This window comes from Xenopus laevis, chromosome 9_10L (genome assembly GCF_017654675.1).
Source record: "Xenopus laevis strain J_2021 chromosome 9_10L, Xenopus_laevis_v10.1, whole genome shotgun sequence".
Classification (NCBI taxonomy): Eukaryota; Metazoa; Chordata; class Amphibia; order Anura; family Pipidae; genus Xenopus; species Xenopus laevis.
The window spans coordinates 68121712-68137241 of NC_054387.1; positions in this window are offsets into that span (position 1 = coordinate 68121712).

The following is a 15530-nucleotide window of genomic DNA, read 5'->3' on the forward strand; positions in this document are numbered from 1 at the left end:
TAAGTGACAGCAGCACAGAGCATGTGCACTGAATCAGCAGAAAAGAAGATGGGCAGTTATTGGGGGAATCTTTTGGGGCACAGATCTTTACTGCTAAAGGGCTGTGGTTGCCTTGGGCTGGTACAGAAGCTCAAAACATAATGTACAACATTTCTAGCCTACTTCTTTAGTTAAGCTTTTGTTCTCCTTTAAGGAGTGAGCTTTGTGACTCAAAAATTGGTTGATATCATGGTTGAAACCAGATGCATCATGGGGACCACTTGTGTCCCAAACTGTAGTTTAGGCATCAATGACATAGGGTGACTCTTGGCTGTTATTCCTTCTGATATCTTGGTTGCCACTATATTACTATGACAAGTGTGTGTATATTAATGTGGTAATGCTAAACGTTGGTGTATAGGGAATGTTTCAAAATTTAAAAACATTTCAGAAGAAGCAGTGAATTCATGAGATCCTACTTTTTTATAAATATACAGTATTGTCCATACTCCGTAGGGAGCAGAGGGACAGCTGGCGATAACATTGTAATATTACACAATGAAGGTTGTTAGTAAAAGGTCTCATGGGTGAAATATTAACAGATAAAAATAGCATATTACTAATAAAGCAAAGCATCTGTATAGTGAGCACCAATGAATACTGATGTAATGTAATCCAAAGCTGGAAATACTATAACAAGAGCAAAAAAAAAAACAAGGTTAAAATTCGTCACCGCAAACATTTTTGGACACGTGTCCTAAAAGTCGCTCGCGTCAAGACTGGAATATGAATAGGAGAGGACCTGAATAGAAAGACGAGTAATAACAAGTAGCAATAACAATAAATCTGTAGCCTTACAGATCATTTATTTTTAGGTGGGGTCAGTGACCCCCATCTTAAAGCTGCAAAGAGTCCAATTAGATTTTTTGGGGAAATTAGTTCTGTTAATGCCCACTCTCAAAGACTTAAATCTTCCATCTTAGAGAACAGGAACATTTCTGTCACCTTGGAAAATAGGGAAACTCCTGCCACCTTTGCTGCTCCTACTCACCTTCTTATTCTTGCCATGCCTTATTACAGAAGTGGCCCTTCATGAGATACAGCATGACAGGGCCCATTCCCAATGATACCTGCAGGACATGAGGGATAACATTGGACAGAAACTCAAACTACTGCTAGAGTTTCTGGTTGAACTTGCTTAGCTTACCTTTGATAATTTGTCATGAATTTGTGGGAGAATATACTATAACATGAATGGAAAGGACAGGGATTATGCACCAACACCCCCACACACACATATACAGCACATACACCAAGGCTGGGGATTATCTCTGTAGGCTTTTTTTTTGCCATAAAACAGTGCAAGGCTTTGCTGTATGTTCTGTAGTGTAGAAAGATAAAGCCCAGCTGTGTGTATCAAGGAGCACCCACTGAGTACAATCCAGAGGCTGTTTCACATCATTAATATTAAAATGAATATTACATACTTCTGCACTGTCATTTGCTTTTCATTGTACTTTCTGTTTAACCAGGACTATGTGGTGGGGGGAAAAGCCTCCTGTGGCTTTATTCATTATTCTCAATAAAATATAAAAGTCATAGTGTGTGGGATCATTTACAGAAATTAATTTCTAATTTGGCTGTTGCTGGAGATGAATGAACCACTTCCATTTAAAGGAGTAATAAAGACTTTAAAAGAATATGGTTATAAATGCTGTATTTTATAAATCAAACTTACAGATTTAGAAGTAGCAATTTCCCATCTTGCATCTTGTTAGGCCATCCTTTTCTTGCCAGTGGCTCTGCACATGCTCAGTGCATTCTAGGCACCTGGTGAGAAGCTAAGCTTAGGGGGCAACGAAGATTAACCAAACATTAAGGAGCAAATTTATCAAGGGTCAATTTTCTATTTTCCTTCTATACCCAAAAACTTAGAAATATGCTCTGGCAGGTCCCCATAGGTTAACACAGCACTTCGGCAGGTTTAAGTTGGCGAAGTATTGAAGTCGAAGTTTTTTTAAAGAGACAGTACTTCGACCATCGATTTTTACTTCGAATCGAAGTCGAAGTAAATTCGAAGTCGTGGTATCCTATTCGATGGTCAAAGTACCAAAAAATGACTTCGAAATTCGAACTTTTTGTACTTCGAAAATTCACTCGAACCTAAGTAAATCTGCCCCTAACATACACATTAAATTAAGGTTTTTGTTAAGGCACCTTAACAAATCATTGCATTGAATTATCTTATGACAGCAGTTGATAGACTTTTTTCAGTTCAAGTTCCCCATGGAGCATTTAACCTTTGGTCATCCCATAAATATGGGGAAACATTGACTGGTAATTTAGCCATTTTTGCAAGGACATATAGGCCCACGCAACCCTAAATCACACCCTAGGAGAGTATTCTCCCCAAATCAAACTCTAACTGGCCTTTAGGCATATCCCCCCCCCCCCACTGCTTCAAGCTCCCAAAAAGGAACAGCTATAAAGCTGGCCATACACAGGCAGGTCATCAAATGAGACTCAATCTACCAATGTGCAACCTGTCCGATGAGATTTTCATTCCTGCCTGACTGCCTGATTAATATCTGAATGATAGTTTCCCACAAATCAGTCTGTTAGGTCTATCAGTGGGCCCAATACAAAGACTAATAAGCTTTTGCCTGGAGAGACCAAGTTAATTGACCCTTGTAAGGCAGCCTTTAATGTTTGGGAAGCATGGCTTAATATATCATTGGCATACCTCAGGCTTCAATTCTTCATTATACAGTGACTTGCACCCTGTATAATAAATTAACTCCAACATATTTTATGAGAAGATCAGAGCAATGTGGGGGAAATATGGTTGAAAGTGAGAATCCTGCAGGAATATTATCACTGTTCCCCTTAGCGGGTGGTCCCCTCAGTCCCATACATCGATCAGTGCAGGCTGACTATAGAACAGGAGGTGGATAGACTTGTGCTATTACAGATGAAAGTGCCTATAACAATAAAACCGGGCTGTACCAATAAAACAGATTGTCCCAGCATCTAGAGTTTCATGTGCCGTATACAAACAAGTAATCCATTTAGCATGCAAGCAATGGAAGCCATAAGCTGGGATATAACACCAGATGATTAAGAGCTGTACGTTATCGTATCATTTCTTCTCAAAGTCGGAATGAAAATGGCCTATTACTAATGGATCAGGCATTTAAAAGTGAATTAATCTGACAGAAGGATGCGTGTTGAAAAATGTAGTGCATTAGCCCAAGGGCTATCTAACACAGAGGAAGCAATTACCAATGATTAAAAATGAGTGCAGGAGGGAACACAGACACTTTTATTATGTTACAACCCAACAAAACTAAGAATTTCTTTTTCTTATCCCCAACCCTGAATGTATGTCTATTAGCCACACTGAAATCTGGGGTGTTAAAAATTAATTATGGTTTGTACACAGAAATAGCATTGTTTATAATTTCTTCCATTAACCTGTCTGCCCTGTGCTTTAATGGGAGGCCTATTCTCTTCCCTTCAGAATGGAACATAGGAAATAACCTTGGAAACACAAACCAGCTTTTTGTGCTATTGTCACCTAGATATCTGAAGTGCCGCCAATGCTGTATATGTGGATTTTTGCATTAACAATTTGATCTTGCCCTGCCATGCCTTGCAAGTAAACAGACAGTGTAGCATGGGTGCTGGTACCTTAAAATCTGCTACACTGGCACTGTGCTGATTTGACATTCCCTGGTACTTGGAAAAGTGTTAAAATTATCATTACCATAATAGTTTCAAAAGTCTATTGACCCTGATCAAATACCGCGGTTCCTCAAGTTTGCAATAAAATAATTTTTCTTTTATTTCATTTCTCTTTAAAAGGAGTTAGCAATAGTTACAAACGCGTTTTGTAATCTAGTGATGTGCGGGTCGGGCTTTTCCCAACCAGCATCCGCCAGCCACCCACCTTCCTACCACCTGAGCCTGACTTCTGGGTTCCTTTTATAGACCCGCGCCGGCCCGCGATGACATCACAAAAGGACTGGGCGAGAAGCACACGTCTTTAAAAGTTCAACCCGGAAGTCTGAAACCCGAGGGTCCCGTGGGTATCGGGTTGGCCCACACATCACTATTGTGATCCGCATTGATCACTTCCTCAGAGTACTCAGGAAGTGATCAATGTGGACCACGAAACACGTCAGTAGTTTGTAACTATTGTACAATGTCATTGCAGACTGCTTTTAAAGTTAAATAAGATAAAAGAAAAATGATTTTATTTCCAACTTGAGGAACCGCGTGTTTGATCTGGGTCAATAGACTTTTGAAACTGACTGCATCCGATTGCCGAGTAGGAGGGGCATGGAACCTGCTTGTGAGTCCTGGTGAGTGTGGTGAGCTCCGCTTTTGCATATGAGAGGAAGTAGTAGAGATTGTAATACTGCTCATGTGCTTGGGGTACCAGAGAATGAAGAAAAATGGTACCATGGCTGTTGCAGTTTATGAAGAAGAGTAGTAGCCTGGGGTAGCAAATAGGTGGCTACCCTCACTAGGGGGTGCCTAACAACTTGGAGCCCTCAGTGATTTGACGTTACCTCCTCCTGACCCTGTACCTTTGACATTACCTTTAGAATTCACCAGTTTGAATTTCAAGAAACCTTTCCCCAGGGTGTTGTAAACAGAGCTATTCAAATGCAATTTACAATTGGTCTGTTGTTTTCTCCTCAGTGTATAGTCTAATTATTTTACATCTGCTTTCTATCAAACTAGGTTATATGAAGCTGTTACTCACTGAGGTTCCAAAGTTTCAAACTAACAGGCCCTTATTATCAGCTACAGCTCTCCTAATACATTTTGATACTATTACTAGAAACCAGAAGTGGGTGTGGACTAATCAACTAGGAAGAGCATTGGTAGAGCTTCCCAGGTTTTTACATAGCCTGTACCACTAAACCATAATATTCTCCTCTGTTTAACATAATGCTGTAGTAAACGCTGGATTATATAGTGGCCCTTTTTCATTATGAATGACATGCAGATTCTGGGCCCTGACATGAATGTTAAATTACCCACCTGCTTTTTCCAAAAGATAAACAAAAAATGCACCAAGATAATGAAATATGCAATTAATTGCTGCAAAGAAAATAGCCGAGCACTCTAGCGACTGTACAGCCCACCATCACAATTAAAACAATCAAAGAAGGGTCTTGCGGAAGATAATGGTCCAACTGTACGCTGGACAGCTATGCATCAAATACTACATCTGTTATGGAAATCAGCGGTCGTCGGGGTCCTTTGTTCACACTCCTGCCTCCCAACGGGGTATTGGCTGAAGTAGATTTTCGTGTTATTAAACATGATTTCAAGCTAGGAGAGAGCAGATGCTACTGCGGATTTTGGAACTAATAAGCAAACCTCAAGTGTGTGTCATGCACCAAGAGCCGACAATTATGAGAGAGCAGTTTCCGCTCCCAGATAATGTTCTCACTTGGGCTATTTTCTTGCTTTGCACATGAATAGAGCCAAGACAGGACATATCTAATAACTGGCTGTGTGTTACCATGGACATTGCTTCCCTGGCACTCATATTGCTTTATTTGTTGTGGATTCATTAAAAATGCTTAACTTTAAAATAAAATTCTCTGTGTTCAGAAGCTCTTTGGGTAGAGCAAAGGGGGTATTTGACCTGGGCCCCACACATCACACGAGCTCCTTGGGGGCAAGGACATAGATAAATATAAATGGACATATTATATTTGTGTCAGGTAAGTATAAACATTACTCTGCTGCCTTATAGCTAGAACTATAGTCTAACAACAGCTGAACGGATGCGGTTGGACATTCCTAATTTATGTAATTCGGACCAATTCTTTCCTCCCAAAGGTGAACTTCTGACTTTTCTGCTCACCCCCCCCCCCCCCATGCCGGTTCTACTATAAAAATCATAGCTCTTCAATTTAAAGAATATTTTATTGACCACTTTTGAAAATGAACAATTTAATTTTGAAAATTGCTTTGATTTAACATGGGCCAATGGCCCCTGACTTCATTTAATACACAGGAACATTAGCCAGTCTCCTTGTACAGTGTGTACAGGGGTCCTGCCTTATCCTCAATTTTGATGGGTGCTGAAGGGACAAGATAGTTTCCTTTAACCTACAGCTGTTCTCTATTTTCCCTAAAATCCCACATTTTGTATTGTAGTATTTATTTTTATCCCTGATTTTAAGCAGGTCTGCCTGCACCCTTTTTGCTCTCTTGTGTTTTATTGCACTTTTTTATGCACTTTTTTGAACTGAAGTACTTGCTTGGGTTTCAATAAAATGTTTTTCTTATCTGTTGGATTATGTGTGGGATTCTTCTTGTAGATAGTTAACACTTGCTCCTCTGACCAAAGGGCTAGCAGCATGAAAGTCCAAGGTGCATTCTGCCTCTGGAGTTGCAGTTGCCCGAATTTCACTATGGTAGAGTTGCCTACTGCACCCACTACAGTTTTCACTGCTGCATCTACTCCTTTTCACTGGGCTGGGCATTTTTTATAAAGCTGCCAAAGTCTGGGACAAGCCTCATGCCACTTTATCATTTTCTATTTATTATGCACTTTTTTGTCACTTTACACTTCCTTTTTTTTTCACTTGGATTCTGGGAATGCAGTTAATCCATCAGGGCTCTGCCCCAAAGATCTAGGAGGGCTATGTGGCCATTAGGCTCCTTCCGCCTTACTTTGTTGCAGTCCTATATGAAACTTTGGCTGTCTTCCGGGAGACCTTTTTTTAACTATAAGGCAAATGAAGGTCTGAAGACTCTTGTCTTGTAGGTCTTCTCATCAGGACTTTGGGGATAAAGGAACTTTCCATAGCCTTCTTGCGGCAAACAGGGGCCTGTAGACCTTGTCCCTGCAGAACCTACTGTCTCGGGGGAGTTGTCAGAGATTGTTGCAAATTTTGCCTTTTCAAACCCTTGTGCATTTTTGTGTTTTCAAATATTTTTGCAGTTCGCACCTTTCAAATAAAACATACTGTGTGAAGAATTGTTAGGTACCAGCTAAATGTGTGAGGTGGATCCCCAGAAAGAAAGGAAGGTGGGTGACGACAAGGTGTTCACATGACAGATCACATGACAAATGACTGCTTTGTAGGTTGCTATGGGGATGCTCTTGGAATCTGTTGCAGATGTCGGGGTAATTGTATAATATGTAATACTTTCATATAATATAGTATACAAATAGACTCTTAAGGTCAATGTCTAGTTTAGCAGCGTCATACAATATCAGGCTGATACACACAATGGCAGGCTTCTTACATTAGCTGAGGGAAACAAGAGCAAATATTTTGAAATAAAAAATGTAATAATCACATAGCCACATAGATATAGAACATAAATATGTCAGTGAAACCTCCTTACTTTCTGCCTGTGCCATTGGCCACTATTCACCAATGAGTAAAGGGTGGTAGTTGGGACATAATGGTTTATATAAAATAGTAAAACATACCTCTGTATGAAATGAGTGGGAGAATATAGCAAAGGTACTGTATAAATAGGCATGATTAATTTTACTATATTTACATTTTATGAAACCACAGAGGTTTGAGCTTATACATTCCTGGAAAAAGTGTGTACATTTTAGCTTGAAACCATCATATATGATAAAGCTTCTTACTTGATTATTTATGCCAGAAAAGTCATCTCTTATAGATTCACAATAATAATATTTGCAATGAATGGAACATCTACTGAGCAAAAAATGCACAGTTCCATTTTTAACTATGCAGGTTTTTTGTGTTCCTTACAGTTTTTTATGAAACAAAAGTTTGCACATCCAACATGACTGTATTTTTTTTCAGGATCACAGGATCATGAGGATAGCTGCCAAAGAAAGAGTCATTGTTCAGTGGAGCTATAGCATTGCTGCAATGGCCAACTTTTTGCAACCTGGTCATACATCCTCCCCGCTGTTTAAAAGTGTTGAATAAGAATTAGGTAGAAATTGAAAGTTTTGGGTTTAATACTGAATAAATTTAAGAATAATTTATGAAATATATGAAAATCATTCAGTATCAGTCACTTACAAAGTAAGTAATAATATCCACCTGGTGATTAAATTCTGCCTGAAGGAGTTAAAGCCAGCCCAGCTAGAGATGAGACAGCATTACTATGAACAAATGTTATGACAAAAGTCTTGCCAAAATTTGTAGGAGCAAGAAGGAGTACAACTTTCAAAGATCCAGATGATATAAAAAAGCCAGATGTATGAATATTATTTAAAGGGTCAAAAGTGCTACAAGGAAATCACAAAAGAACAAAAACAGAACCATTCTAAGGGCAACTAATGAAGCAGCTCTGCTCCCAAACGAGACAACTAATTGTGAATTCACACTGACTGGAGAATCTGACTGGCAAATCAGTACAAGAGCCTAATGAAAAATCTAAGTCCAAGACCCTAATGAAAAAGTCTTTGGATTTGGTAACCTAGAGATATTTACAGATTTGCATGAAGCTGATTTAGAACATATTGCAGATTCCTCCTAGGGCAATGGACTTTAACACAATTAATTAGAAAGAAGAAAAGAGACCACAGGAATTTTTAAACCCATGGAGACCAGATAGGCATGAGTAGTCATTTGTAGGCTTTTTAAGAATTTGCATTGCACAAAGAGGAATGTTTATCAAAAAAAGATAAAACACGAACATATTTAAGAGAGAAGAAAAGAAGCAGAACTATGTTTAAATAAGTGAGAGGGCATTACGTTAAGAGCTGAAATCTCAAGACGAAATGACAACAGGAGATGAAAAACATCTGCCTGTTTCAGAACACCAAAATAATTAATGTCAAATGAGGTTCGATGAAGAAGTTCAATCTGGGCTAGAAGGTTTGAAAAGTTGTATATGGAATCCATTGATAAGCATAATTCTGAAATAATCTACTAGATGGGAATGGATGATTCAATGGGAACTAAAATCTAAACTAGAATAATACTAGAAATGCTGTACTTTGTATACTAAATATAAACATGAACTTACTACACCAGAAGCCTAATTAAACAAATGATTTATGTTTTCAAAGTTGGCAGCAGGGGGCTGTCATCTTGTAACTTTATTAAACATCTTTTCAAGACCAAGACTACGCACATGCTAAGTGTGATCTGCAAGACTGATTAATAATCAGAATATGCAGACTGCACTGGGTTTGTGGATACCAATCTCTACATAGTCGCCGGCTGCATTACAGGGAAACAAACAAAGCTGCTTGAGTTCTGGGAAGTAAGGTGGGGGGCTACCCCCTGCCGTTTGAAAGTATGTTTGTTTCCCTGCAGAGCAGTTAGGGACCATCTGCAGCTGTCAGAGCAAGTAAAACGAAGGGGGAATTTCACTGCATACAGTCAGGTTTCTTATAAAAACAGTTTTAACTAAAGGTGGCCATAGACGTAACAATTATGATCTTTCTTGGAAAAGATCTTTCCTAGAAACATCGTTCGTTTCAATACACACTTGTAGAGCAGAATCATCAGATATACAGGTAGAAACAATAGAATTCAATCACCTGATCAAAATTTTCCGTCCAGCCCGATCAGCGAGCCGACCGATATCCAAGTCTTCTGCCGATATCAGTCTGCTCTTTCCCCACCATACACACACTGAAAATCATATGAAAATTTGTTTCCTACGATAATATCTGTGCGTCAATGGCCACCTTAAAGTATATTATAGAAAGATTTATTTTTCATTAAAATGGGATTTTAGTTTTTTGCCTTTACATCCCCTTTAAAGGTGACTGATTGATGTTACATTGAAAGAGAGTTGTTATGGCTGATAAAACAACTCTAATGCTTGAGGGTAAGCAGAGTGAAAGGATTTCAAGAAATTAGCTATAGTGGATAAACAAAAGTCTTCTTAAAGTGGAAATTCTTCTACACATAACCTGCTCAGTATTTACAGGAACATGCTAAGCAGGTTTGGAAGTTCAGACAAGGACAGGGATTAAGACCAAAACTGGGTCAGGTCTTCAGAGGGTCATAGTGAAGAATAATTGGATCAAGTTATAGGAGTTGACAAGATTGTCAGGGTCAGACACAGTGAAGATAATAATCAGAGAAGGACCTGGAGCTGGAAGGTCAATACATTATGTCTTTTGAGCAAAGGAATATTGGAGATAGTGGAGTGGAAGATGAGATGTGACAGGTGTGGAAGAAATCCCCAACGTACCCTTCTTTAGCTTGGTCACTGCCGGAGATCAAAAGGAATTATATTAAAAATAATGTACCCCTTACTGTAAAAGGATATTAGATGTCTACAGTGTTCCTTGGTCATATAAAGGCACACAGTTGCTGGGCAGGTGCTTCTCTTACTGGTCGTGGAACTCTGAGTTGACTTTGAAATGAATATCCCTGTAAACATTGTTTTTTATTATATTCTAGTAGTAATGAGTCATGTGAAACCAGAGAAAATACAAAGCACGCCTTATAACTGATGGCATCACTGAGCACAGTTTACAGTGTAAGGATATAGGTTACAGGTTACTTGTAGCTCTATTAAAAATATATATATACAGTGCAAGTTATAAAACGTGTTCCATGCTTCAATTCCTGTTTCCCACAGTGTATGGTAAGTACAGTACATGGTCCAGGTAATGTAAATATTTTTTTTTCTACTGTCAAGGGCCAGCTAATGTCTCAGCACTACAAACGAGTGTAGGGCATATAGCATAGTGCATACAAATTTAGAGGTTAGGAGATTGTCTTAGAGGGGTGTAAAATATTACAATAGCAGGAAGGGCATGAAAAAGCATTGGCTAGATGTATAAAGCTCAGAGTCTTACTATGGATGATTAGTCAAGTTAGGATGGTTAATCAAGAGCCAATTCTAAAGGACCTGTAATATCTTTAAATTGTCAGCTGTTGTGACCAGGGCCCCTGGTTCCATTTTATATTTTATTCTGCAAGCCTTGTTTGTTAGATTAATATAAAGTACTGTGCCACTTGCTGCTGCTTTATATATTAATAATGAAGATGATACATATGAGAACTGACTATGGGGCAACTGAGAGGGTCACTGATACGTTAAAGGAACAGTAACGTCAAAAAATAAAAGTGTTTTAAAGTAATACAAATATAATGCAGTGTTGCCCTGCACTGGTAAAACTGCTGTGTTTGCTTAAGAAACACTACTATTGTTTATATAAATTAACTGCTGTGTAGCAATGGGGTCAGACATTCAAAGGAGAAAAGGCTCAGGTAACAAAGCAGATAGCAAATAAGCTCTGTCTGTCTAATGGTGTTATCTGTTATCCATTAGTTAACCTGTGCCATTTAGCCGTTTTTCAATTTCCGCCATTGCTCCACAGCAGCTTGTTTATATGAACTATAGTAGTGTTTCTGAAGCAAACACATCAGTTTTACCAGTGCAGGGCAACACTACATTATATTTTCATTACTTTAAGACATTTACATTTGTTGGTGTTACTGTTCCTTTAAGGGTTTAAAATATAATAAGCAGATTTGAGGACAGTAGGACATAAAGAGCAACATGGATATAAGAAGAAATACAAGAGCTATGCTTATTTCATTTAAAAACTGAAACTATAATGTATAGTGATTGACCACAAACTTCATGTTGCAACCCTTAGAACTGACAGTCGTGCACAATATAATGGCAACTTCACCCATAAAACTGCCCACAAATGAGTTTAAAGGTCCTAGTAACCTTCAGTTTTAATGGCTTTTGAGTTCCATGTCACTCTTCTCTATATTAAAATAATGTAGAGTTTCGGGAGGTTGTCATTGACTGAAGGATGTGCTGAACTGACATACAGTGAATGACAAGGCTTGTTAATGGAACACTCACTTTGAAGGTTAGTGGTGCTCTTGAGGCAGATAAGGTTGGAGCATTACTTGAAGGCTTCTGAGGGCGATTCAGAAAAAAAATTGAAAATAAACATGGTTTTTAATGACCAGACCTTGCAAGGATGAATCTATTTCATTCTAATAGTGCTTTGCTAACCTTTCTCTTGCAGGGATATGTCTTAAATTGCTGAAATTAAAATGCTAGTAATATTCAATGGACATCAATTATTTAATATTATATAAAAAAAAAAATCCAAGAGCACATCTTTAAGCTACAATTCACAAATTCCTACCAAATCCACTGGAGGGGACTGAATTCTATTAGGTGATGTCACCGGGGAAGAAACAGTATTAACATGTCGGGCTGCTACCAGTTGCAGCTGCAGTTGCTCTATGTACTAAACCTTCCAACATTTTTTTCATTGTATTGTTTTTTTTTCATTGTATCAGTTCCTTGCACCCTTTTTCATTTTCATGTCCCTGTAAATCCGTTCCCTATGGCTGTGGCGGTGGGCGTTGCAGTTGAACAACAGCTGGATTTCATATGTATATACTGTATGTATATATATATATATATATATATATATAAATATATATGTGTGTGTCTTCTCACTTTTATCAACATCCCCCATCTGACCTTAGTAATGTTTGGGATGCAGCCATGGTGTCAACATTGTTGCAATGTTAAAGGCCTAAGGATGCTATAAGACATTTATACGTATATTCCCAGTTACTGATAAAGGCAAAACTGTGACCCCTGCTCACTGACACTCATTGCCTCAAGTTTATATCCATAGCCGGATATTTGTGTAGCAGCCGGGCTGGAACAGAACATACTGTACAAATCCTGCACTGCCCACACTTTACTTATGTGTCACTGACAGAACAGCAGCCTGCTGTGTCACATAGCTAATAAATTAGTAAATACGCTATATTTTATTCATGCAAACAAAACTTACCCTGGCAGAAACTAAAGGACGGAAAAAAGTAAATCATTCCTGAGATTCCACAGGACTTGTGTGTCCCAGTTATTGGAAACACAGCTGAAGGGTAAGAGCCGAAAAAAGAATTAGACAAGGAAAGTAGTGGGGCCCTATAGGTACTGCGGGGGTGCAATCCTTATAAATTACACATTGTAGGATGGAGAGCCAAACAGCCCCTTAAAGTCTACATGCATTGGTGCCTACGGATGTGTTTACCCCTAGGACACCCACAGTTCCTGAGCCTAGCTGTGACCCCTGCATTCCCTGCAGTTATCCACCAGACCTTAGGTGGCCTGGAGCTTCCAGCACAAAAAGGCAGCACTGGACCCCTGTGTAATGTGGGTCATTAAAAGAAGCTTTAGTTCCTTTTAATGAAGTGGTGAATGGCCAATACTAAAAATGAAGTCATTTAGTATTGGTTTGCATTGCTGCCTTGCAGTTTTGGGATTCCAAGTTTGATTCCAGCCAGGGAACTGTTTGCAAGGAGGTTGGTTTCCTTAGGAAGAAAGTCATAATAACTATTTCACTAATGCTAAACAGTTAAATTACCACCACACTATTTTTGCCTCTGTTTCCTTCCAGCTCTTCATTAAACTCAGGATATTGTCTTTCCTTCTCTCTGCTCCCATGGCCTATTTTAAGTTACATCCCAGGCAAATACTTGTTGATTGATATTCCATACGGAGCAAGCTCATGGGTCACCTTGTGGAGAAATGTCAGCACCTCTGTGCTGCGTTCCTTACTTTGTTTGGGTATCAGATTACCAAGCTAAGCTACTACCAAAGGGAAGAAATTGATACATTGGCAGTTGCAAGCAACATGGTAACTCTCACTCATGCATAAATACAAATACACAAAGAATGAATGCTCTGTGCACTCAGTAAGCTATGCACTAATATTAATGGAAATAATATGGCAGTCCTTCCACTCTCACACACCAATGAATTATGTCAGCCCAGGATAGATTATATATGCAAGAGTATGCTTCAATGAGAAGCCTGCCTTCCAGTACCATGTCAGTCAATCTAATATAGGAAGATAAATGTGGAATCGTATCTTTATTTAGGCTTTTGCTGCTAGAAAAATTTCTCCAGAGCAAAACAACAAAAAGGACGCCAGCTGCACAGAGACCAAATGGGACCCTCATTGAGAATCTTCTTGCATTAAATAAGCCAGCAGCAGTGCCACCTCCACTTTATTACCCAGAATCCCAGCACAACAGGTACCTCCCCAATCTGCTTGTGATTTATTAGAGATGACACTAATTTGTGTCCTGCTTGGTATATCACAGGTAAGTTGCATTCATATTTTCAAGTACTTATAGGAGTGTGAATTGCAAATGGAGCTATTTATTAGTTGTAAGTCAGTTGCACGTGTAGGAGAAAATAAAATCTCCTTAAGGTTCTATGTCCTAAGTCAGTGGAACACTGGGACATTGTTTATCCCAGTGATTCCCAACCTATGGCTTGCCAGCAACATGTTGCTTCCTAACCCCTTAAAATGTTACTCACAGTGGCTTCAAAGCAGGTGCTTTTTATTTAATTCCTGGCTTGGAGGCAAGTTTTGGAGGCATAAAGACCATGTGTTCTACCAAACAGAGCCTCCAGTACACTGTACAATGTACACATAGGAGCTACCAAATAACCAATCACAGTCTTTATTTTGCAGCCCCCAGGAATTTTTTTCATGCTTGTTTTGCTCCCCAACTCTTTTTACTTTGTGGCTCACAGGTATAAAAGGCTGGGGATCCCCGATGTAACCCAAGGATGGATAATCTGTGTCGCTCTAGTTGTTGAACTATAATTCCCATTTTGGTAGCCCTTACTACAGAGTTGCGCTGCTTGCTTATGCCTAATCTAACCATATCCATATTCAACCATTGTTTTCTCTAGGATTTTCTGAGCCCTCCTTAGAACACTTTGTACCTATGCAGGGCCCCCTGGGACAAGTCACGGCTTCCTGAATGCACTACCATAAAAGAAAATGTTTCCTTTCTTGTATAAATGTGTAGCTGGTGGTAGCCCATGTATGGAAAGGGAGTCATCATTCAGCTGTTAGGGATTTCCTCCTCTGCCTTGTCTCTCTCTCTGTTTGCAACATGTTTCAGGAGCTCGTGGTATTTTTAGAATGCTCAGCACATCTTTCTGTGAATCATCCTGTGCTAATTGCAGAATCATTTGCTTTCCCAAACAATAGCACCATGATAATTAAACAGTGCTATCATAACCTAATGATGTACGAAAATATGCAGTGACTTACCTCTCTCTCTTTCTCATCTGTCTGGAGGATATTGGAATTAGCAAGGTATTCGGGTATGTCAGAACCAACAATAATAGAAAGGCACAAGGTGAAGGGCAAAAAAATTTAAAGTTGAAATTATGCCTATTGCCTAATAATCCATATGGCTAGAAATGCTGTATTTTATATACAGAAATTACTGTACCATCAAATAGGTTTAGGAACCCTATAACAATAATGATGCAGGCCTTCAACGTTGTCCATAGCAGCTCTCCATCTTGGATTTTGTTAGGCCATCTTTTGAGTGTTAGTGACTGCACATGCTCAGTGGGCTCTGGGCTGCTGTTGAGAAGCTGAGCTTAGGGGTTATTTAAAAGGTCCTTGTTGTATTAAATAAAAGAACAGCTGTTGCTTTTATTACCACAGAGCAGCAGATGGGGGACAAGTCAGGTCCGCAACCTAAAATATAAAAGGTCAGATACATCTGAAATGGACAAAGTTAAAGTCAAAT